At 41.5% G+C, this 27,102-nt stretch overlaps 1 pseudogene; it reads left to right on the top strand.

Moving 5' to 3' along the window:
• Window positions 1–8: 8 nt before the first annotated feature.
• On the top strand, window positions 9–26,787 carry LOC124264591 (annotated as a pseudogene).
• The last annotated feature ends 315 nt before the right edge of the window (window positions 26,788–27,102 follow it).

The following is a 27,102-nucleotide window of genomic DNA, read 5'->3' as shown; positions in this document are numbered from 1 at the left end:
GTCAGCAGATGGACGTGGACTCTCAGACCAACCTGTTCGCCGTCCTGGTTGCAGCCTTTGCTATCGGCGGTGCCGTCGGGGTCTGTTGGCGGGACTGTGGGCCGACTTCCTTGGCAGGTAGGTCCAACAACGTGACATTGTACATGATGTGCACTGCACAGAGTACGCCTTGTCGATAAAGTAACTTGCCAATGCGGTACCTTGTCCATGAAGTACGTGGTCCAAGGGGTACCCTTTCAGTGGGGTATCTTGTCCATGACGTACCTTGTTCATGGGGTACATTGTCCATGCTGTTTCATTGTACTTCGGGTACATTGTCCATGCTGTTTCATTGTATTTGGGGTACATTGTCCATGGGGTGCCATTGTCCATGCTGTTTCATTTTGGGGTATTTCGGGTACATTGTCCATACGGGTACATCGTCCATGCTGTTTCATTGTATTTCGCAGCTTCATTATTGGTGCATGTCCATGGGGTACATTGTCCATGCTGTTTCATTGTATTTGGGGTACGTTGTCCATGGTTTCATTGTATTTTGGTAATTGTCCATGGGGTAAACTGTCCATGCAGTTTCATTGTATTTGTGTACGTTGTCCATGTGGTACATTGTCCATGCTGTTTCATTGTTGTATTGGGGGTACGTTGTCCATGGGGTACATTGTACATTGTCCATTGCATTGTTTGTCCATGGGTACATTTCCATGGTTTTACATTGTCCATGGGGTAAACTGTCCATGCTGTTTCATTGTATTTGGTGTACGTTGTCCATGGGGTACATTGTCCATGCTGTTTCATTGTACTTGGGGTACATTGTCCATGCTGTTTCATTGTATTTGGTGTACGTTGTCCATGAGGTACATTGTCCATGCTGTTTCATTGTATTTGGGGTACGTTGTCCATGGGGTACATTGTCCATGCTGTTTTATTGTATTTGGGGTACATTGTCCATGGGGTAAACTGTCCATGCTGTTTCATTGTATTTGGTGTACGTTGTCCATGGGGTAAACTGTCCATGCTGTTTCATTGTATTTGGGGTACGTTGTCCATGGGGTAAACTGTCCATGCTGTTTCATTGTATTTGGTGTACGTTGTCCATGGGGTACATTGTCCATGCTGTTTTATTGTACTTGGGGTACATTGTCCATGCTGTTTCATTGTATTTGGTGTACGTTGTCCATGGGGTACATTGTCCATGCTGTTTCATTGTACTTGGGGTACATTGTCCATGCTGTTTCATTGTATTTGGGGTACATTGTTCATGGGATACATTGTCCATGCTGTTTCATTGTATTTGGGGTACATTGTCCATGCTTATTGTATTTGGGGTACATTGTCCATGTGGTACATTGTCGATGGGTACATTGTCCACAGGATAAATTGTCCATGCTGTTTCATTGTATTTGGGGTACATTGTCCATGGGGTACATTGTCCATGTTGTTTCATTTTTGAAGCGGCACCATATCCATGAGGTAACAGGAAGTACCTAGTCCGTGCGGTTCCTGATTCATGAAGTATCTATAATGGTATTACGCGACGTTTAGCAATATTCCGATAACACGGATGAAAATACCAGACATAGGCTTCAAACATTGATCGAGCCCATGCACTTGGCGTGACGGGCACACGCACAATTACGCAACACACACGCGCGTGCGCGCACACACACACACACGCACACGCACACCATACGGGAGATATTTTAATCTCAGGTCATGATACTTTTTACAAATAAACAGGACGTGTAACTCGTCTTCTATAACGTTAAGATCACAATGCAAATAGAGTGATTTATATACATGTTAATTTTAGTTCTACGTAGGTTATTAATATTAAACTCATGAAGAGATATTCTAAATTTACATAAGGCTCTTAGCAAAGACCTATCCGAGATACATTTTTAAATATTTTTCAGGCTGCAACAAAAGACTTAATGCTACTATAATTACTTGAATACTGCGAAGATGATATAAAACTATGCCAATTTTGGCAAGCAATATTTTCAATCGTTGTTTGAATATAGTTGTAAACATCATAGAATCATCCACACTTTGTGATAAATAAACGTTGGTAAAACCTGTGTAAAATAGCAAATTTCTGAGATTTGAGGACTCCAGTTCTGCTTTCGAGCATCATCTAAATTTTTTAACGTTATATAGCATTGGTATGGATATCTAGAACAATTCATATGGAAATATTTTTATCCAGTATTTTATAACCATTATCTGTGTTGAAACATACATTGTGGCTAATGTTTGACCAAGCATAGCCTTATTGGATGCGAATTTGCCAATCTGTAAGAAACGTTTTAAATACTGGAGTGTGAACTTTTTCTATGACTTCAAAGTAGTACCCATATTTCAGACCCATCCAGTACAATTGATGAAACTTTGCTATCAAATATTTTACAAGCCGTTGGAAAAGGATATGCAACTCTTTTTCGAAATATGTGAACTGAGGTATCATTGCACGTGAAGCTTGAGCTGCTAGCGTTTGACATGCTTTTTGCCCAATTTAACGTTGATGAAAATAGAATATCTAAATACATTCAATATGGTATAATTTTTAGATATGTGGTGTTTAGAACCCAGCTAACGATTAATCATGGCGATATGACGACTTTCAGAAAGAATGGCTCCATGATTAACGCCGTGATTGGAGTTGTCGCTGCTGCTCTGTTGTACTTCAGCCGAATGGCGGCGTCCTACGATGATCATTGTCGGGAGGCTGGTCGTGGGATTCAACTGCGGTATGTATACCTCAACATAGGCTTATTGCTGCAATGAAATGGGCACAGTAGTGCAGTGGTAAGGCTTCTGCCTATCACGCTGAAGGCCGGGTTCGAACCCGGGTGGAGGCACCTAGTTTCGGGTCCTGGGGTGGGCACATTTGCGTGGTGGTATCCTTGGACAAGATACTTTGATCCACATTGTCTCAGTTCACCTAGCTGTACAATGGGTACCCGTGAGTATGTGCTGGCAAAGTGAGTGTTTAGTTCATTACGCCTAACAGGCAGCATGGCTGTATGATCCCCAAGGAGTTGAAAAAATATCGGAAAGTGCGATAGTGTCCTGACCGGGGATAGCAATGTACGTAGCGCCGTGAGCAGGCAATGTGCCTGGATATGAGCGCCATATAAGCGGATCTATTACTGTCACTATTACCTCCAGTGACACTCCACCGTTTGTCCACAGTTATCAATCTATCCACTCATCCTCCATCAGCTCCGTCCTCTGCCAGATGCATCTATCTCCAGTGATCCACCACTAGGACTAGCCTCCAGTGATGTCATCCCTATCACCAGGTCTATCTATCCATCCATCTATCTTCCAGTGACGCCATCTCTCCTGTCCAGATTTTATCTATTCAGCCATTTATCCATCTAACTTCCGTTGACATCATTCCTTTGTCAACATCTATCCATCTATCCACTGAACTAACCTCCAGTGATATAACCCCTCACTCAATCTCTATACATCAATCAATCCATCCGTCTATCCTCCAGTGACGCCATCCCTCTGTCCATATTTATGTATTTATCCATCTATCTACACATATAATGCCCTGTGACATCATCGCTTTGTCAACATTTTTCTATCCATCTTATCCATTCACCCATCCATTCACTCAACCGCCCATTATCCATCCATTCACCCATCCATCCACCCATCCATCCATTCACCCATCCATCCATTCACCCATCCATCCAACAACAAGTGACATCATCCTGTTTTCCTTATCCACCGACCTATCCAATACAATCAGTAACTATTAAATACCCGGTAGTTTGCCTACTCTCGTAAACGCGTTCTCTGCGCCGGTCCAACTTATCCTTGTTTGCCAGTAGTTGATACGTCATCGCATCCCAACTGCGTAAATCGATGCTCATGCTTTTTAGATCCCTGGAATGTCTGGTCAAGACACGATTGTTTATAGACTACCGCCATATAGCTGGAATATTGCTGATTGCAGCGTTAAACAACATCTAAAACAAAACAAAACAAACCGCCAGGGTACAGATACGGTCAGCAAAATCATAAATCCTAATCGCCTTTATAAGCAGAACGGCGCATGCAAGAGCCATTTTACGTCCGTTTCTATCGTTTCCATGTCGTGTATGTTTTGAAGGAATTTACAATGAGTGAGTGAGTTTGGTTTACGCCGCACTCAGCAATATTCTAGCTATATGGCGGCGGTCTGTAAATATTCGAGTCTGGACGAGAGAAGAATCCAGTGATCAACAGCATGAGCATCGATCTGCAGCACTAATTGGGAACCGATGACATGTGTCAACCAAGCCAGCGCGAGCCTGAGCACCCGATCCCGTTAGTCGCCTCTAACGACAAGCATGGGTTACTGAAGACCAAAACAATATGTGGACGTATACACATCCCTCTGTATCTCCAGATGACCCGTGAAGATCCGGGTTAGAATTCATCTTCAGCAACCCATGCTTGTCGTAAGCGGCAGACTAACGGAATCGGGTGGTCAGGGTCATCGTATCTAATTGCGTAGATCGATGCTCATGCTGTTGATCACTGGATTGTCTAGTCCAGACTCGAGTTTTTACAGACCGCCGCCATTTAGCTGGAATATTGCTGAGTGCGGCGTAAACTAAAGTCGTTGACACTCACTCACTCACTCACTCAGGGAAGTCATTCTACGTTACTTCCTAACCTCCTCAAGGGGCACAGCCACAGGCAATCTATAAAATGAAACCCGAAAACCCCATTTATTTGCATTCTGTCAATAATTGAACACTCGTCCTCTTTCAAAGGTCTCTACACGGCTCTCGCACCCATCTACCTGAGCGAGATCGCATCAGTGAACATCCGGGGAGCTCTTGGTGTGTTGCATCAGCTGTTTGTCGTTTCCGGCCTACTAATCTCGCAGATTCTCGGCTTTCCTGAGATATTTGGGAAACAACCAGTTCTGGCATCGTTCTTTTTAGGTGAGTTGTTACGAACGTGATACACTTTGAGCAACTCCATAAAATGTTGAAGTAAACTGAAGAATAAAACGACACAAAATGTCGTTTTAAATAGTGATTTTAAACAGACATGTAACACAGTCGAAATCTAACAACCGAATCTGCTTTTAAGGCTTTAAGCAGAAAGTTCTCAACATAACAGAAAATGTTTTGCCGCTTTTACTTCACAGACAGACAGACAGATGATTTTATTTGTATGGATGGCCATGAGGCCAACAGTACATCAACATTCAGAATAGTAAAGAGTCCGGAGCGCCTGGACATTGATTCACATATGAACTGTATGTGACGGTACTTTTGTAGTATAATACACAGCTAAACGTACTAGTATATTAGCTGATTTTGAATTCAGAAGAGTTACAAACTTGTGATAGTTGGGGTTGGTGTAGTGATAACATGGTAGATATTTTTCCGTAGATCGTTGTACAATGGACATTCTAGTAATACATGATATTCATTTTCTAATTTATTAAGGCAATGTGGACACATGGCAATTGCGATATCTGCACTTTTCGATCTTCTGTATAATTGTATGTTAAAACCAGCAATACCACATCGAAATTTGGTAAAGTTTCCGGCATTATGTCAAGTTTATAGGTTGAATATGTGCGTAAATATTTGGAAGCAGTCACGGTAGCTGACCACTCTTGATAATAAATATCTTTACATCTTTGTTTGAATATACACATGAACTATTCTTTATTACCTACGCCTTGGTTCAACCAGGCATAAGACAAGCCATGCTGGAACAATAACTCTCGCACTGCTGAGGTCCAATTAATATCTCCAGAATCATCTAAACGTTTTAACATGAGATTACTATTAATATGCGTATAGCAACATATCTTTCTCCGTACTGTATCATGACAATTACTCCCATGAAAGGCAGGTGATATCAATTGAAAACTAAGAATGCTCAAGATGTTGCACTACGCCTTTCGCAATTCTACGGTAAACTATTGCGACCATGGCGCTTGGACGGACACATCAAGGGGGCAATAATACATACATTAGAATTATTTCTGTACAGGTTCGCTGAGACAGGAAAGAGAAATATGTTAGATGCATTTTGTATAATATACTGAACAACATTAGAAACGCGCCATACTAAAATGCACCGACGATTCTCGGATATCATGCGTGCATTTCAGTCTGACAGGGGATATTATAGAATATCTGGTAGATGTATGAACAGATGTTATTGTCCTATTCTAAATTCCTTTGTATATTTTGTTATATTTATATTCATATTGCTATATTCATTTATTTATATTGTTGTTGCTTAACGTCATACTAAGCAATATTCCAGCTATTTGCGGGCTTTATATTATCGGTCTGGATCAGAGAGTCTAGTGAATGACATCATAGACGTCGATAGTTGCTGTTCTTGGGGCCTTTACCTTTGGTTCAGATAAGTGTTGGGGCCGTGGGGGTAGCTTAGTGGTTAAAGCGTTCGCCCGCCACGCTGACGACCCGGATTCGATTCTCCACATGGGTACAATGTGTGAAGCCAATTCCCGGTGTCCCCTGCTGTGATATTGCTGGAATATTGCTAAAAGCGGCGTAAAACCACACTCACTCACTCAGATAAGTGTTGGTGGAGTTGCTGCCGAATGTAATGTCTATGCTGGCAGTTGGTGAAACTCTCAGACCACAAAATAAAGAAGCTGACTGTAAACTATGGTTGTCTCAAGTAACAAATAACATAAACAGATTTTGGCCAGGTGTGACGGCACTGCCGTGTGTGCTGCAACTGATGTTGATGCCATTCTGTCCGGAGACACCTCGATATCTGCTCATCACGCAAGGCAAAGAACAGGATGCTAGAAAAGGTTTGTGAAAACACAGACAACCTAGTGATTAACATCATGAGCATTAATCAAAACTGAATGCACTTGGGACACGATGCATCAGCCGAGACAGCATGCCTGACCACCCGATCTCGTTAGTTGTTTATTACATCAAGCATAGTTTGTTAGAGATCAATTCTCGCCCGAATCTTCAGGTGTATTTCAGTGGTCATTCTTCTGCTTAATTGGATGACGTCAAAGCGAGAATGTTTTTGAAAAGCAGTCAAAAATCAAAATCTGTACGTTTTTGCAAACACTCCAAATGCAAGAAAGAAATGCCTAAATGGCCGTCAACTACGGTCCAGGGTGCCAGTTTCACGAAGCAACTTTCTTTTCTTCTTCTTTTCATGAAACAAAAGTTTTCTATCATAACGGTCGTTACATAATGACATATACAAAAACATGTACATAATCAGATATCCAACCTACCAGGATGTAACACAGTTAGACCTCCGAAATACTAAGGTGTATACCGTGTTGTATGTAGTGCCACCTCCGACATATGTTTTATATAGCGTAACATGCAGCATACAGTGATGTATATAGCGTCATATCAGATACAGCATATTGTATATGGGGTCACATCCAACATATCATGTTTTATATAGCGCAACATGTAGCATACAGTGATGTATATAGCGTCATATCAGATACAGCATATTGTATATTGGGTAACATCCAACATATCATGTTTTACATAGCGCAACATGTAGCATACAGTGATGTATATAGCGTCATATCAGATACAGCATATTGTATATTGGGTAACATCCAACATATCATGTTTTATATAGCGCAACATGCAGCATACAGTGATGTATATAGCGTCATATCAGACATAGCATATTGTATATGGGGTAACATCCAACATTTCATGTTTTATATAGCGCAACATGCAGCATATCAGACATAGCATATTGTATATGGGGTAACATCCAGCATATCATGTTTTATATAGCGCAACATGCAGCAGTGCTGTATATAGCGTCATATCAGACATAGCATATTGTATATGGGGTAACATCCAACATATCATGTTTTATATAGCGCAACATGCAGCATACAGTGCTGTATATAGCGTCATATCAGATACAGCATATTGTATATGGGGTAACATCCAACATATCATGTTTTATATAGCGCAACATGCAGCATACAGTGATGTATATAGCGTCATATCAGACATAGCATATTGTATATGGGGTCACATCCAACATATCATGTTTTACATAGCGCAACATGTAGCATACAGTGATGTATATAACGTCATATCAGACATAGCATATTGTATATGGGGTCACATCCAACATATCATGTTTTATATAGCGCAACATGCAGCATACAGTGCTGTATATAGCGTCATATCAGATACAGCATATTGTACATTGGGTCACATCCGACATATCATGTTTTATATAGCGTAACATGCAGCATATATAGTGCTGTATATAGCGTCATATCATATCAGACACAGCATATTGTATATGGGGTCACATCCAACATATCATGTTTTATATAGCGTAACATGCAGCATACAGTGCTGTATATAGCGTCATATCAGACACAGCATATTGTACATGGGGGTCACATCCAACATATCATGTTTTTATATAGCGTAACATGCAGCATACAGTGCTGTATATAGCGCCATATCAGATACAGCATATTGTATATGGGGTCACATCCAACATATCATGTTTTATATAGCGCAACATGCAGCATACAGTGCTGTATATAGCGCCATATCAGATACAGCATATTGTATATGGGGTCACATCCAACATATCATGTTTTATATGGCGTAACATGCAGCATACAGTGCTGTATATAGCGTCATATCAGATACAGCATATTGTACATGGGGTCACAACCTTTACTAAGGTTAACCTTAACTCCCATTCTTGAACATTGCACTAAGGTTACCTTTAGTGACTTACGATCACCCTCAGTGCTTTGTGAAAGGAGGCCCAGTTCACCTATCGACCTAGCATTTGTATGTCACGTCTCGAGGTCCGGTGAGTAGCCCAGTGGTTAAAGCGTTAGTTCGCCACGCAGAAGACCAGGGTCCGATTACCCCATTGGTACAATGCGTGAAACCCATTTCTTGTGTTCCCCGCCGTTATATTGCTGAAATATTGCTAAAACTAAATTCACTCATGTCTCTCGATCTGGAATTGCATTCTCAGACAGATATGCATATCCTGCTTCCTGCTCCAATCCGGACGTTTGTCTGGTTTAAAGTCCTAGGACACTGACACCACGTCACAGTCCTCATCCAGGGTAACAATAAGCACCATCTTTTCACGTCATACGGTCGAGATGGTCATCAGTTCACATTCTGTTAACCATACTATTACTATTGACTTCATTAATAACGTGTTATGGACAACAATAAGGAAATACATTGGAATCTGTCTATTACGGACTGGCCTGTGACCGACTCCATTTGTCCGGATTGTACAGCGGTCCGGATTAGACAACGTTTGTCCGTTACCGTAGACACTGCCACGATGAAATACCGTAGATAAGTTGAATTTTGAGGACCCCCCCAACAAAAATAGTCTGTAGATGGTGGTCGGCTTATCTAAGTACATAATATATAGGTGTGTGTGTGTGTGTGTAATCCAGTGATCAACAGCATGAGCATCGATCTTCGCGAATGGTATACGACGACATGTGTCAATCCAATACTGGATTACGTATTACAGTCCCGTACACCACGGGTTTGAAAACACCGTGTGTACGAATTTATTACCACTTAAGATTATTAAATTTACACCTTATCTTGTTTGACGTGAGTGAGTGAGTGATTTAATTTACTTAACGTCACATCGGCAATATTTCAGCCTTATCGTGACGACAAAAACCCTTATCTTGAAACAACAAAAATTCAACCTTCGGCAAAATGAGACGCAAAACATTTCGCCATTATTTTTCCTGAACGGTCAAAAACAGAGATAACTCGGTATGGGTTAGTTTATGATAAAAATGATTTTGTTTGAAAAGGTTTTGTTAAACGACAAGTAAAATACGGAAACATCTTATTTGTTTTATATATTTATTGACACAAACAAATAAGAAATTATGGAAACAATTTTATTACTCTGTTTATACTCATAATCGATACGCCAACTCTAAAATGTCGAAGCGATCGGCCGTTGGCAGCCACATTCCATCTAAGGTCAAGGCCATTTTACAACCAGTGTAGTGTGTCACGTTACGCGTTTGACGGGTGAACCGTTGGTACATCCTGGCAAATCCGCCTACATGCTTTGGCATGCTTTGGCTATTAACCAATCAGAATTCGACAAGTTGATCTTAAAGGGTAATAAAATCTTTGTACGTTCATTTGAATGAGGCCTCTATACGTGCCCGCCACATCGTTTATTTCATGGGCAACAGTACGAAAATACAATGTTAGAATTATCTTTGTTGCTAATAACTGATGTCTGTTCACATAGTGTTAGAGTCACTTCGGGGCAGTGTAGACGTGGACGGGGAGATCGCAGAGATGAAGGAGGAGGCCGTGCAAACCAAAGGGTGACGCAAAGGTCAGGACTGCTCTCATGGGAAACTGAACAAATTAATGACATTGAATACACAACGCCATTTAGAAAGTGGTCAAATGTAACACATGTATATTTGGGATTACACTTTCTCAGTAAAGTACAGATTCTAGTACATTTGTTGGGATGAGTCTAACCCGGAATTCGATCCCACACTCTCAGGGTCAGGCATAGAATCGCCAGCACACTAAGCCAGCCGTCTAACCCACTCAGCCCCGTGGCTTCAACAAATGGCTCCGACCGCGGTTGGGACTCAATTTCTACTTGACTTAGAAAGTCTAATCCCAAATATGAGTGACTGAGTGAGTTTAGTTTTACACCGCACTCAGCAATATTCCAGCTATATAATCGGATCTGGGCCAGACAATCCAGTGATCAACAGCATGAGCATCGATCTACGCAATTGGGATACGATGGCATGTGTCAACCTAGTCAGCAAGCCTGACCACCCGATCCCGTTAGTGGCCTTTCACTACAAGCATGGGTTACTGAAGATCAATTTTAACCTGGATCTTCACGGATCCCCAAATATAGCATATGTTAAACAAACAAATCACCCAGTACATTAAATCTGTCGTACGAAAGTAAAGTTTTATTTGTTACTTACCGTCACACTCAACAATATGCCATCTATGTGGCGACGGTCTGTATATTCTGAAGTTTGGACCAGACAATCAAGTGATTGATAACATGAGAATCGACTTGCGCAGTTCGGATGGTATCACAATAAAGACAGGTCTCTATGGATTTCAACGTACAACAAATAAAATGCGCATATATGTGAGGGTGAGGTGAAATTGGATTTAATGTCGTGCTTGAGAATATTTCGCTCATATGACGACGTGCATGCATATGTATGTGTATGTGCGGCTGCTTGTACTAGCCCAGACTGAAGCTGGTTTTATAGTGCTAGCCCACTGAGATACCATGCCGCAGTTAAACATGAATACCCCACTCAGACACTTTATACTGACTCCGAGCCGACCAGTCCTTGTTGTACCCTTAATGCCGAGCGTCAGGCAGGGACCACAAGTACCCTATTTTAACGTCTTTTGGTATGACTCGGTCGGGGATCGAACCCGCGACCTTCCGCTCTCTGGGCGGACGCTCTAACTTCACTACACGGTCCGCATATATGTCCATAAACGTGATCAAAGCGTTTTGATGTACAAATGATGGCCAAATACGTGCTTCTGTAACAAGGAAACATATTCACCAGGGCCATTTCTGTACTTCAGATAAGCGCCATGATGTTTGTGCAGGAGCGATCTCTGCGCATGCCCCTAATCATCAGTATCGTCATGCACCTCTCGCAGCAACTCTCGGGTATAAATGTGGTAAGTCACGTGTTGTTGGTGTATTGTTTAACGCCGTTCTCAGCAGCATTTAATTGGATACAGTTTGGATAAAAAAATTACAGTACATTACGGGAATCGACCCAGTCAAAGGAGATACGACGTGTGTTATGCAAACTCGTTTATTTGTTTGTTTAACGCCGCATGCCGCAATATTCCAGCAATATGACGACCTCAATGAAATAATCATGTCTGGACCAGACAATCCAGTGATTAATCCTCGCTATCATAGGGTTTGTTTTGAAAAGTACAACCCGATTTATTTAATTGTCTCTTCATACAATCATTGACTGTTTAGAACGTGCATGTATACACATGCAAAAAAAAGAATCGCAACGCCTATGGCATTTAACCTCCACACCGCCATTTTGATTCATGTCATATTTATGCTTGTATGGTTATTTTGACTCTTCGGGCGCAATACACATTATGTTTTATATATGCACGTGCTACGACCAGAGGCGAGCATCATGTGCAACACGTGTACCCGTCATAAGGAACTATAAAGTATCAGTAAACGGTTCGTACAGCTCGAAAAATAATTGGAAAAGTAATTGATTCCGTTTTTTCATAAGCACAATGGGGCCACCTCAACTGACATCTGTAAAGTTGAGATGATCACACAAATTCTAACTGGAAAAGGCACATCACTGGTATCCTTCACAGGGTTGTTGGACCACATTTTGATGACCTCATCTGAACACAAGGCACGTGTTCACGGACGACAATGCTAGTCCCAATCCTCCACGTGTGGTTGGTGATGTCGTAGCAACTCTAGTTTGGTCCAACATGAATCTAGATCTCTTACCCGCAGAGTATATATGGGACATTAGGCTGATCGTTTTCAGCATATTCTTTCGTTTGGGAACCTATCCCCTGCTTGTTTCTTGCCTACCCAACACCTCTCTGTTACAGATCTTCTACTATTCCGGGAATCTCTTCAAAGGGGCGGGGCTAGATGAATCCACTGCCACACACGCCACGAGCGGGGTGGGAGCTATCATGGTTGTCATGACACTGGTGACGATTCCACTCATGGACCGGGTTGGTCGACGAACTCTGCATCTGATTGGTCTAGGCGGAATGACCGTTTTTAGCATATTGATAACAGTATGCCTCTCGCTTTTGGTAAGTAATTAAGTTTTTGTTTATTTTCGATCAGTAGATCTAAATTAAAATCTCCTACAATGATAGTATGCATATTTAAATACACGGCATTTGCAATGCTATTGTCAACATGATCCCAATATACTTCACTTCTGTCTGCTCTATGGAATGTGCCTATTAGGTATGTTTGTTTTTTGCATCTAAGTTTTATCCATATTGCCTCGAGACCAGTTGTATCCAAATCATCCATTTGAATTGCACACATATGATCTTTAACATGCACTGCAACCCCACTGCCTCGGCTTTCTCTAACTTTACGAGTGGTTAAAGCGTTAAAGCTTGTCACGCCGAAGACCCGGGTTCGAATCCCCATATGGGTACAATGTGTGAAGCCCATTGCTGGTGTCCCCCGCCGTGATGTTGCTGGAATATTGCTAAAAGCGGCGTAAAACCAAACACAGTCAGTCAGTCAGTCTAACTTAACGAAAGGGTGCTTGAAAACCCTGAGTCATTTGTTCTTAAGAGTCTTCACAAATCGAAAGAAGATCGAAAAAAATATCCGCCAAAAGAGTTCTAGAGAGTTCTTAAGGAAGGAAATGTGCCCGATTGTAAAAGTGCCCCATCTGTCGATAGTTGAAATGATGTTGTCAAAATCTAATATTTCTGTATGAAGATTAACGTGAATTAAATGTAGAACTGCATAAAAAAGCTGACTTGGAACGTGAGTGTGGAAATGACGTCTCGACATGGGTGAATGGGTTTATCAATGACATCTCGCATTTAGGCCGCTCACAGCACTATTGGGGTGAGGAAATCAACACCAAAACGGATGAATAAGAAACAACATAAACCCTTGTTTAATCACGAATGCTGATTTATGAGAGAGCAATACCATATAAGGTCAAAACAAATTTGGGGAAACACAGGAACAATGAACACAAACTATATTCCAATAACCAAGCTAAATCAGATAAAAATGCACGAATAAACACATCAGTTCATTTAAAACACTAGATACAATAAAACATATTCGCCTAAGGGGCCGTTCACAAATTATGGCTAGGGGGTGATAATGATTTTTATAGAGAGGCATGTGTAATGTGAATGACACCCACCACCCTCAAACCTTTTGTTCAAAGTAAGTACCAGCCTCCTGCATGCTTGACACCTCCCAAGTACATGTGTACAAAATTGATGACCTATACCTTCCCAGAACAAAATGGGTGACACCTCGAGCTCCTTAGACTTATTGTCATCACTCCCACCCACCACACCCACATCCTCTTTAAGGCTGTGAACGTAAATACCGATACAGAAAAATGAATAGTCGGAGATACATGATTAATACGACTGTTCTGAAGTCTGAAATATTATTATATTAGCCGTCAAAGTGAGTGAGTGAGTTTAGATTTACGCCGCTTTTTTTAGCAATATTCAAGCAATATCACGGCGGGGGACACCAGAAATGGGCTTCACATATTATAACCATATGGGGAATCGAACCCGGGACTTCGGCGTGACGAGCGAACGCTTTAACCACTAGGCTACCCCACCGCCCCAGCTGTCAAAAGACTGAAAAGAAATGAGTCATCAAGTAATGCTATTATTGCCAGCGAATATTTGAGAGACTCCAATATTTTTTCAACAATATGTTTCTTTCTTTAATTTAGTGTTATCTACATGAGTCGCAGATACATAGTTTACTGGCATACGGATTTAGATACAACTTCGACAAATTTCGAAACCGAAGGTTTTTCTGTGCTTATATAGATTTTCAAAACGTTCGATAACGTCTTGAGCATAGCCTTTTGGAAGAAACTAGCTTTGTATAATACAGAGGGAAATTACTTCTGATTAGATAAAAACATGTACAATATCACATCACGTGTAGCTACAATCTCAAATTAATTCATGTGTAATTTAGGAATTAGGCAAGGACAGAAGTCATCTCCCCTTATATTCTCTACTTAGAATGTTTCCTCTCTGTATGTGTCAGTCTGAGCTATGAGTACAATGATGTTGTTGTGCTGCTTCTACAGTCTATAACCTTACTTTACGATATAGTTATTTGAGCAAGCAGTCAACACAATCTCTAAAAATAAGTCAGTTGCTTCTATGAATACTGTACTTCATGGAAACTTAAAGTGAATCTAAAGACAACAACGATTGTTATTTTTGAGGTATTGTAAGTAAACACAATAAGATGGTTAGACTATTTTATGGTAAACATACACATATATGTATCTCGGCATAGTTTTTTACAGAAATAGAAGATTGTTAACTTCCAACAAGACACCAGTAAATGGCTCCACAAAAGCCATGTGTGCTCTGATTAAAAAGGAACGAAATATCAATCTACCTTTTTGAAAGCTTTGGATTTGATGGTATCACCTATCTTTGTGCACGGCTGTGAAGTTTTGGGTATATGAAAATATTGATTTAATAGAAATCTCAAATTTCTACAACCGAGGGAATATTTAAACACCAATTTATTCAATCCTGACATAGTCAAATTGGAAACCATTCAAAAGCTAACATCAATTTCAGCTTCCTTCGTGTATCAGACATGGCTCTGAGTGTGTAATCTGGTTGCACTCGTTTTCTGTGATGGTTAACCTTCAACAGTAACGCAACACTCCCCGTTATTATCAAAGAAGTTTCAAAAAGGTACCCCACTGTCCACCATGTTGTTACAGCGTTGGGGTTGGGCAATAATAAGACTGTTTCACAGCCCAATGCAGCAATGCAGCAATGTTACAATGTAACGATTACCCAATATAGCTGTAAAACATGAGCTACCACTACGTGAAATTAAATTGTGACCCAAAACCTGTCCCAAAACACTTGGCTAAATCTTATTAGTTTTTAGATAACTGTGGAAGAACACATGTAATAAACAACGCTCAGATTACGATGAAAATAGCTGTTTTCTACAACCGAGAGAATATTTAAAGACCAATTTATTCAATCCTGACATAGTCGAATTGGAAACCATTCAAAAGCTAACTACTATGTGTATTGCTGACGAATTTCATCATCTGTTCCTATGTACAACCTTTACAGAACCTAGATCAAATTTATTAGTCCACATTTTTATAATTTTCCTAACCAGTATAAATTTAAGAACCTTCTTAGCTCAAGCCATGTGTCCTGTCTAAATATATTGCCAAAATAAATTGTACTTTAAGAAAAAACTGTTGTTAACTCTCATGTCGAGTTTATTAAGAGTAGTGCAGTTGTCCCATTTGAACAACAATGTATGTTTATGCAATTCTAAAGTTATAAACATGATGATATGATATGGTGATTTCTAGCATCATTGCGATCATCCAGATCTTAAAGCCTTCCCTCAAAATGTCTCTAAATAGTTGTAACACTTTCGTGTCTGTGACAGATGTCTGAGTTGTGGGCTTGGTTGGACGTAAGTCCATTCCTGGTTTGGACTTACCTTCATCGCACCCAGATTGCCTTGATGTAAAGGCGACCCAGTAGTCTCATTGTCTCATTAGTCGAGGATGCGTGTGTCTTCCCATGGAATGGAATTACGCTAACCTGATGACGTATTCCAGTTGAGTTGACTGACGTTATCATGTCATTGGGCGTGTTCGCCGTGGGATTGAGTGACTTTATCACCTTGTTGGTCGGGTTCTCCATGGGATAAAGTGACTTTATCAGCTTGTTGGTCGGTTTCTCCATGGGACTGGGTGACTTTTTCACCTTGTTGGTCGGAGTTCTCCATGTTGGGCGGGTTCTGTGTGGGATAAGGTGACTTTATCACATTGTTGGTCGGGTTCTGTGTGGGATAAAGTGACTTTATCACATTGTTGGTGGGGTTCTCCATGGGACTGGGTGACTTTATCACCTTGTTGGTCGGGTTCTCTGTGGGATGGAGTGACTTTATCACCGTGTTGGTCGCATGCTCCGTGGGATGGAGTGATGTCATCACATTGTAGGATATGTTCCCCATGAGTTGGGTGGACGTTATCACGTTCTGGGGTCTCTTGTCGGTAGGTTTGACTGAATGTCACATTGTTGTGTCTTTTCGTTGTCGGTTCAACTGAATTTGTCACATCGGTATTTGTGTTCACTGTTGGTTGCACTGAGATTATCGGGTTGTTTGGCTTGTGTCTGTTGGCGGAACTGACAACATTTGTGGTTGGGGTTAGGTTCCACCTGCGACAGGACAAGAGGGATTTGGTGGTCTCCCACATCGGTGTGTACAGAGGCAGATAGAAACACAATTGGAAACAACTGTACACATTGTTCAGCGCAAATGCGATATTGCGTCCTCGGAAAACATTATGTGCCAGGTCTGATTTTGAAGAACACAGGTAACCAATTTGTAAAAATGTAAATAAAACAGCTTGAATGATAACCACTACAAAGGTCAGTCTCATCAATTTCAGCTTCCTTCGTGTATCAGACATGGCTCTGAGTGTGTAATCTGGTTGCACTCGTTTTCTGTGATGGTTAACCTTCAACAGTAACGCAATACTCCCTGTTATTATCAAAGAAGTTTCAAAAAGGTACCCCAATGTCCACCATGTTGTTACAGCGTTGGGGTTGGGCAATAATAAGAATGTTTCACAGCCCAATACAGCAAAAAAGTCATAGGACAGAGGTATAAATCCCCACACAAAGCATAGTATCCAAGTTGTTGCGATGATGATAGCAACCCTTTTATAAGTAACGAGAGTCTTGTAAGAAGTTCCCTTGCATACAGCCAGATACAAATTGATGTTGATGACAAAGAGCAGGAATATGCTTACTGATATAGATGTTTGCCTGAGCACCTGTGCAGTTTGATTCCAGATGCTACCTCGCGCCATCGTCCTGGTATAAACAAACACCACACTGGACACATGTTGTATTAAAGAGGCTACCTGTTCGTTCAATAACAAAACTCCGGAGAAGCCCTTGAGTGATGGCGTCATCCTGATGATTACAAGGAGGAAGACTGTGTTGGCCAAACTCACTGATGCAATTACATATACTGAAATATAACCGGTGCACCGCTCCATATCTCTGATAGATGACTCAACACACAGGAACCAAATCTACTGCCAATGCAGCAGCAAAATATATGGCCAATGGTAACGGGAAAGCCTCTCCGTTTACGCGTGACTTGGAAATAGTTGCAATATCAAGCGGTGTCTACTGTCTACCATGCCATTCTAGTTTGCATTGAAACATTCCTTCTAATGAGTTTCGTACGTGGACGTAGGTCTGACTCAGCAGGTGTAACCTTCACCCTTTCGTGACAGCAGCATGCAATATAAGAACATGTTGAGTAATACATATGTCATTAGTTCCTGTTACCATTGGAAGAGTTCCACTAATGAGGTATTACGTCTTGGAAATATGACCTATCATTACTCCCTGACTCGTGAGTGTATGGAATTCTTCCTTTACAGTTTCTGATTACGCTTTCTAAATTACTGGTAAAGCAGTGTTAGAAGCGTGGTCTGAAAATAACAAACAGCAAAATCTGCCGGTTGTCATAACATACTATGTTGGTGGTTGTCATAACATATTAAGATGTCTAACTCTCTTTACTTGGTTCAGACCACTTTAGCTTAATAAAGGTTTAAAAATCTACGTCCAAATTTCGCTCTATGGAAGAGCCTAGAAATCATTGTCCATTAAGCTTCGTGCTTCTTTATGAAGCCATGAACGCAATTCTATTGGCAAATAGTTGCAACCCTGCTCGGTAAATAATGTGAGCGAGTGAATTTAGTTTTACGCCGCACTCAACTGGGGGATAAGTCGTTTATCAGAGTTACCACTGAACATAACATACGGTGCACTTATGTTAATATTAGTCCCGCTATATGGCGGCGGTCTGTCAATAATCGAATCTGGACCAGACAATCCAGTGACCAACAGCATGAGCATCGATTTACGGAATTGGGATACGATGACATGTGTCAACCAAGTCAGCGAGCCTGACCACCCGACCCCGTTACTCTCCTCTTACGACAAGCATGGGTTACTGCAGATGAAATCGGATTTAAACACCAGAAAGTGGACTCCACACATTGTACTAATGTGGGGAATCGGTGTGACGAGCCAACGCTTTAACCACTAGGCTACCCCACCACCCCAAATGATAAAGGAGTGAGTGAGTATGGTTTTACGCCGCTATAGCTATATTCCAGCAATATCACGGCGGGGGACACCAGAAATGGGCTTCACACATGCACCCATATGTAAATCCAGGTTAAGATGAGGGTGAAGGTCCGGGTTAGAACTGGTCCTCAGCTATCATGCTTGTCGCTGGAGGCGACTAATGGCACCGGGTGGTCAGACTCGCTGACTTAGACAATGCATGTCATTATATCCCAGTGGTGTAAATCCAGGTTAAGATGAAGGTGAAGGTCCGGGTTAGAATATTATTGATCCTCAGTAACCCATGATTGTCGTAAGAGGCGGCGAACGGGATCAGGTCGTCAGGCTCGCTGACTTGGTTGACACATGTCATCGGTTCCAAATTACGTAGATCGATGCTCATGCTCTTGATCACTGGATTGTCTGTGTCACATACTAGAGTAAAAACAAACCCCAAATTTAAAAGTTAATATAATTTATTAACTAAATCTACCTTACTTACAATAGTTCAAAGAGACTTGCATTCCCATCTTCATTCTCACATCAGCAAACACACCCCCACACTTTTTCCCTACACACAAGCACGCACATCATACCTCACCATTCACATATACTCACATATATTCACATCACAACTCACATCAACCCTCAAAATATCACAACACTACAAATGTCTTTTTAAAGAAACATACAATTCATATCATTACATTATATACATGAACGATGGAAGAATTTAACAAGTTCATTGAAAGCACAAATCAATAATTATTGTATACTGTACAAATCACTGTCGAAGTTGTTATCACCACATGTGGGGTTTTCAGACAGTTCAGTTCTGTAGTGGTAGGTTAGGGGTCCTTCCCCTGCATGTAAATCTTTACACACTTCGGCGGCATGTCACTCTGATCCCTGCTGATCAGTCGGTACAGCCTTACTGGCAGGGCACGTCACTCTCCCCAGACACACAGATGTCAGTTCACATCACAGGCGGCATGTCAGGATCGATCCCTCACGATCGGCGGGACAGCCTTACGGGGTGTAACACCTACCCCGGACACTGGATACAAAAGGTACACCATGTACTTGGTGACTTTACACATACACGATATATGCATTTCACACACACATGATGTGTTTACAGGGCTGTTTTACAGTCACTTGATACACAATACTACCACTATACATTACACATGAATGCTGACTGAATATTATTACGCCAGTATACCAGCCTAGGGACATTCCCAAATGCTTTCATATAAATCACAATTCCATCATATTACTAACCTCAACAATGCTATTACATATATTTCACCTAAGTTAAGGTTACATATTTTTTAGGGTGAAATGCCATCAAATGAACGATGTACGTGATGTCAGTGGGGCGTAGTGTAGCCTAGTGGTTAAAGCGTTCGCTCGTCACGCCCGGGTTCTGTTCCTCATATAGGTACAATATGTGAAGCCCATTTTTGGTGTCCCCCGCCATGATATTGCTGGAATATTGTTAAAAGCGACGTAAAAAACAACTCACAACTCATGATGTCGGTCACTGGATTGTGAGGTCCAGACACTTATATTTACAGAACGACTTCGTTAAACAAACAAGCAAACACAAAACACTGAAATTACCATTCCTATTGTCTCTGGTGTGTTATAAGTCGCTTTTTTTCTTCAGGACAAGGTTCAATGGTTCAATGGTGCCAGCGTCGCGATGGCCCTCATGTTCGTTGTATTCTTCGCCTTAGGACCAGGTGAGAATCTTTTAGTTACTCAAAGGCGGGACAGTGGGGTAACCTAGTGGTTAAAGCGTTCGTTCGTCACGCCGAAGAACCGGGTTTCGTTTCCCCACATGGGTACAATGTGTAAAGCCCATTTCTGATATCCCCTGCTGTGATTTTACTTGAATATTGTTAAAACCAAACTCACTACTATTCAAAGGCATCGGGTAGCCATGGTCGCTGATTTGGTGAATGATGCCACAGTGTCCAAGATAGTGATGCCAATAAGCAGAAGTTATTCGAAACAACGAGAAAAAAAATCGAAAGTTTTGAAAATACACAAATTATTTAAACGACGAGAGATTTCCGTGTAGATATATACTGAAGCTTCCATAGGGATACCATTGTGCTTTCGTATGCCGTGTCCCATGAAGAGCAGGGCTAGAATTGGTGTTCAGCAACCCATGTTGTCGTAAGTATAAGATGCCACTAACGGGATTGGATGGTTAGGCTCGCTGACTTAGTTGACACATACAATCGTATCCCAATTGCGTAGATCGATGCTCACGATGTTGATCACTAATATCAGCGGTATAGAGACAATTACTTTAAACAACTACAAAATGTCCATAAAGGCCCACTAACTATGATGTCAAGGCCCACTTACTATGATGCAATCCAACACACACACACACAAGTCATATACTGCACAGCACTATGTTTACATTATGCTTTCAAAGTAAGATCCTAATGCAAATTATGACCACCGTTTCACGAAACTGCCAAATTTTGTGAGCCGCACTCAGCAATATTCCATCTATCTGGCGGCGTTCTGTTAATAATCGAGTCTGGACCAGACAAGCCAGTGATCAACAGCATGAGCATCGATCTGCGCAACTGGGAATCGGTATAAATGATTAGTACGAAAACACAACATGTTGTACTGTACGCTTTGAAAACAAAATTCCGTCTATTAAGATGGTAACCGTATAATATATTTCTCAAAACAAAAACGAAATTGAAACTGAAATTTGTCAACAATCAGAAGAGAATACACAAAAAACGTCAATATCGACAATGCCGGAAAGTATGGTTGCCATGACTACGCCAACAATCTCATCTGTCACACAGTTCTCTAATTATAATTGTTGTGATTGTATGAACCACCACTGGCAGCCATAATACAAATCAAAACATTGAATACACATCAGTCTCGTTTCCAGCTGACTGGGTTCCGTCCTATAATGTCACTTAATTCAATAACCAGTCCAGAATTTTGAGACCAACTCATTCAACTGGATATATGAATATTAATCAGTATTACTTGGTATATCTCATCACTTGTATTTTGCAACACTACGTCCCTTTTAATCCTTGCAAACACGTCCTACAGCGTGCTCTGACAAACCGAAATCTGGAAATCGTGGAAATCTCAAAACGAGGCTCGGCCAATAGAAAGCTTTGGCGGTCGTATACGGCCTTGATATTATATCAAATCACATTGTACGTTACGTTACATAAATACACTTATATACACAATATTTTTTTATGAAAAGATGTTTCACATGAGAACACTCGGAGTAGGTCATTGTCAGAATTGGTTCATCAGACTCATGTTTCGGTTTGCAGAATCTGGCGTAGCTACCTTTGCATAACATAAGCCAGTTTGCGTCTGATACAACCGCGCGTCGAATTCTTGGAATCCTTTGCCATTCCTCAGGTAGTGTCTGCGTCAATTACTGAAGATACTAAACAGGAGCACCTCTATCGCAAACTTGGCGTCGAAGATGGTCCTTTAGTAGTGTGGGTGTCGTGGGCGCCAGGCTACTGATCCAGCGAGCTTGAGGGTGCGGGTGTAAAAACCTTGGAGTCAACTTTGTGTGCAAACTTTATCAGTGCTGTCGCAAACCCTATAGTTTGGCATGAAATGCATGTGGACCCGGTTTTTTGTAAATATCTCTTCATCCAATGATCCAATCAATCTCAAACTGTGCAAGTGTGCAAGTGGAAGTTTTGTCAGACAACCTAATCACATTGTAAATCACCGATTTTATGCATTGGTATTAAAGAATCTGTCTATGTAACTGTCAACAAAATAAACAGCAGAACGCAGACTACTTGCAGAGGGAGGGAGCCAATGACCTGTAACAGCGTCAGTGTTGGGTCATAAAGGTCAACGTTCGTCAATGGTAGGTCAGCTATGCACGTGACAGGTATGAAGAGGTGTTCATTTCTAGCAAATAGCCGGCGAATGACATCTCTGATGACCCTGATGTCAAAAGAATCTAACTTTGGATGCCTACCTTTTTGTACAAGGTTTTGTTTATTGGTTTATTTTTCACAATTTTTAGCACGATGTTCTTTTTCATGCCAAGAGCAAAAGTTGTACGTTTCATGTAATCCGACACCTTATAAATCGGTTTGCTACGTTTGCTCTCTTTGAAAAAAAAATTCAATACATTTCTAATTAAACGTTTAGCATCATCTGAATAAGCTTTCATGATGACAGCTTGAAGTCGTCAGTGTGAATGATCCAAACGGTCTATCACTGTGCAGTGCACAGGTAACTATCATGAACTGCACGTGCATTTACCTTTATGACCCAACACTGCCGCTGTTACAGGTCACTGGCTCCCTCCCTCTGCAAGTAGTCTGCGTTCTGCTGTTTATTTTGTTGACAGTTACATAGACAGATTCTTTAATACCAATGCATAAAATCGGTGATTTACAATGTGATTAGGTTGTCTGACAAAACATCCACTTGCACAGTTTGAGATTGATTGGATCATTGGATGAAGAGATATTTACAAAAAACCGGGTCCACATGCATTTCATGCCAAACTATAGTGTACAGTACACAACACTGTGCACTTACAAGAACCCACGAATCCGTTTGTAAATGACCAGATGGTGGCCACATGAATACATGCAAATACCGGGTACAGCAACGTGCAGTTAACTTCGACAAAGTACTCTGACTATGTGTCCCAGTCCTTCCAGCTGTGAATGGGTACCTCGTAAGGATGGAAAAGCCACATTACCTCGGTGCGACTTGTGGCTGCAAGAGTTGTATGATCCCCAGGGAGTTCACATTGATAATATGACGTGCCATGTGAGTTTGACATCCAATGATCGAGGGGAAATCAAAGCGCCTTTGAGCAGCTCACCTGGATATTGGCGCTATCCAAATGTTAGTATGCTATGTTAGTGTGTTAGTGGGGCTATTTGCGGACAATGTTAATGCTTTGATGAGGTCTTGTTCGGCAAATGGTCAACGGAAGCGGTGAGGTCGAGCGTTGTCAACAATGATGTTCACCACTGGCAAGGGGATTTGTATCAAAATGTGTCATGACGGCGGCATACAGTACTTATGTTGATAACGCTGGCCATTGAGTGTTCTTGGTACTAAGTTGAACAAACTTTATGGATAACAACTTCTATATTTAGTGAGTGCGACGTTTCGATACAGATTCTTGTAGATTTGGTGACTGGGGTTTGCTTTGATGTGGTCAGAGATGGCTGATTTTGCTGTCGGAATTGGTAACAGAGGTGCGATGTTCTTTGACTCGGGTCTTGATCGGTCGCGATGTTTCGCCTCCTTCTATTCATGCATTATTCCCGCTTTACAACAGTACAAGAATCTGATCGAAACATCGCACTCACGAAATACAGAAGTTGTTATCCATCAAGTTTGTTCAATATTGTAAGTCCCAAATGCCACTCATTCCAATTTGCAGTCATATGAAACGCAATCCACACAATCACTGAACAACCCTCTCCAACGGGTTCAGCATCGATCATCTCCCTGTGATATGCCGCGCGACGACATCACAACAACTGCTATATGTAATGTACAAAATAACAACTTTCATCAGATCAATGAACCCTACGCCATGTCTTCAAGTTGCGGCTTCCTACACCACGACTGACGTCCACCTCTAATAACTTTGCCCATCTGTAATGAAGAGACAACTGCAGTGTTGTACAAACTATCAACCAAAGCATATATTTGTTTCTTTTTGTTTGTAGGTTCCATACCCTGGTTGATAGTGGCCGAGTTGTTCTCTCAGGGGTCGAGATCATCCGCCATCAGCGTGTCTGTCCTCGTCAACTGGGTCGCCAACTTCTGTGTTGGTTATGGCTTTCCCCACATGCAGGTTTGTTGGTTTTGGGGGTTTTTGTTTTGTGTTTTTGTTGTTGTTGTTGTTGTTTTTTAGGTTTTGGGGGGTTTTTTTAACGACGCTCTCAGCAATATTGCAGCTACTTGGCTATGGATAGTAGAGTCTGGACCAGACAATCCAGCGATCAACAGTACCATCATCAATCTAGGCAATTAGGATACGTTGACATATGTCAACTAAGTCAGCTAGCCTGACCACCCAATCCCGTCCGTCGCCTCTTACCACAAGCATGGGTTGCTGAAGATCAATATTCTAACAGGATCTTCACGGGTTACTTCACTGTTCGTTTGTTGGTCACACATTGAAAGCAAACTCTGTCAGTGCAACTGTTTTAGTATATCTTCAGCATTTGTTGGCATATGATAACAGTCATTGGTGGGTTTTGGGTGGGCGGGTTTGTGGGTGCGTGCGTGCGTGGTCTTCACATATTGTACCCATGTGGGGAATCGAACCCGGCTCTTCGGCAAGACGAGCAAACGTTTTAACCACTAGGCTACCCCAACGCCCCACTTAAATAGTAAACACGTGTGCATTATGTATGGAAAGGCTTGCATGGCCGTTTGTTTGCACCCGTGAAGGTCCGGGTTAGAATATTGGCTTTCAGTAACCCATGCTTGTCGTAAGAGGTGACTAACCGGATCGGGTGGTCAGGCTCGCTGACTGGGTTGACACATGTCATCGTATCACACTTGGGTATATTGATGTTCATGCTGTTGATCCTTGGATTGTCTGGTCCAGACTTGATTATTTACAGACCGCCGCCATATAGCTGGAATTTTGCTGAGTTCGGCATAAAACTAAACTCACTCACTCACCGTCTGTTTGCATGTGCGGAATCGAACTCGAACCTTCGGCCTGGCGTACAAAGGCTTTCGCCACTAGGATACACCGCGTTCCCATTGGGAGTGGTTGACCACTATTTATAATATTGCCAAGTGTTGCGACTAATATATCATGTTCTTGAACAGCCAACATGACAGATGTGACACCCAGAACTGGAATTCAACAGGTGACTACACATTCGTCGCACATTTCCACATAATTCCTGTCTCCTGTTTTCGTTTCCAGAAAGGTCTGATAAGCTACTCCTTCCTGCCCTTCACGGTGCTCCTGGTGTTGTTCTGGATATTCGTGTTCATGTTCCTGCCAGAAACAAAAGGCAGAACAATTGAAGAAATTTCATCGATTTGGCGAAAGGAGGGTGACAAAGAAGATCAGAAGCCCAGATCAGAAAGCTATTTGGTTTCCTATCAGAAGAATCCCGACAGCTTATAAAGAAATGAAAAGCAGACGAAGGGAAGAAAACTTCATGATGGGAGAGCCATTTGGTTTGATACACAAATAATACTGATGCCACATGATCAAAAATACGAAGTTTTAAGGAAACGAAAACCAGAAGAATCAATTAGGTTTCATCAAGATGGGAACAAAACAAACAAACTTTCAGATACGAATGCAAGAACACTAATGTGGTATGATAAAAAACAAGACGTTTTGAAAAAGGAAACAAACAGACACCACAGACGTCAAGCACTAGATGTCTATTTAATATAATGCTTCCAAAGAAATCTCTCCATTTATGGTAAACAGTGATTTTATGAATGTTTCCATCAACAATGCCATCGATTAAGAGAAACGTCACCCAATGTTAGTAACACTGTTATAAAACTTAAATTTACTGTATGGTGACATATTTATCCAGTGAACTTTGTATTATAAGAAGAAAGTAATAACATCGTTTCGCTGTAATAACATCAGACTTGTAGTTGGGTGTGGCCGCCATACAAATACCGTAAGTGTATATTCTATCTTGATGCTCCAACAATATTGGAGATGAACTTCATATCCTGCTAATATACAATAGAGACTGGTCTGCTTTCTACTTTATATACTTAACCTAAAAACAACTGAAACCTTTATACGAGTTTTTGTTTCTTTGTTTATTTGACGGTTAACGCAACGCTCTGTAAGTACTTCAGTGGCGCGGTGGGGTAGCTTAGTGGTTAAAGCGTTCGCTCGTCACGCCGAAGACCCGGGTTCGATTCCACACGTGCATATGTTTGTGAAGCCCATTTCTGGTGCCCCCCGCCGTGATATTGCTTGAATATTGCTGCAAAAGCCGTATAACTAAACTCACTCACTCACTCCTCCCGTGTTGCCGATTCCGAATCATTTGTCCACTCATGATCACTCCAGCTGTAGCTCTGTGAAGTTCTACCCGTGAAGATCCGG

The sequence above is a fragment of the Haliotis rubra genome, unplaced genomic scaffold (genome assembly GCF_003918875.1).
Source record: "Haliotis rubra isolate DU_JTF1 unplaced genomic scaffold, ASM391887v1 Scf930, whole genome shotgun sequence".
Classification (NCBI taxonomy): domain Eukaryota; kingdom Metazoa; phylum Mollusca; class Gastropoda; order Lepetellida; family Haliotidae; genus Haliotis; species Haliotis rubra.
The sequence above is the reverse complement of the archived record's forward strand: the minus strand, read 5'-3'. Positions and strand labels throughout refer to the sequence as shown.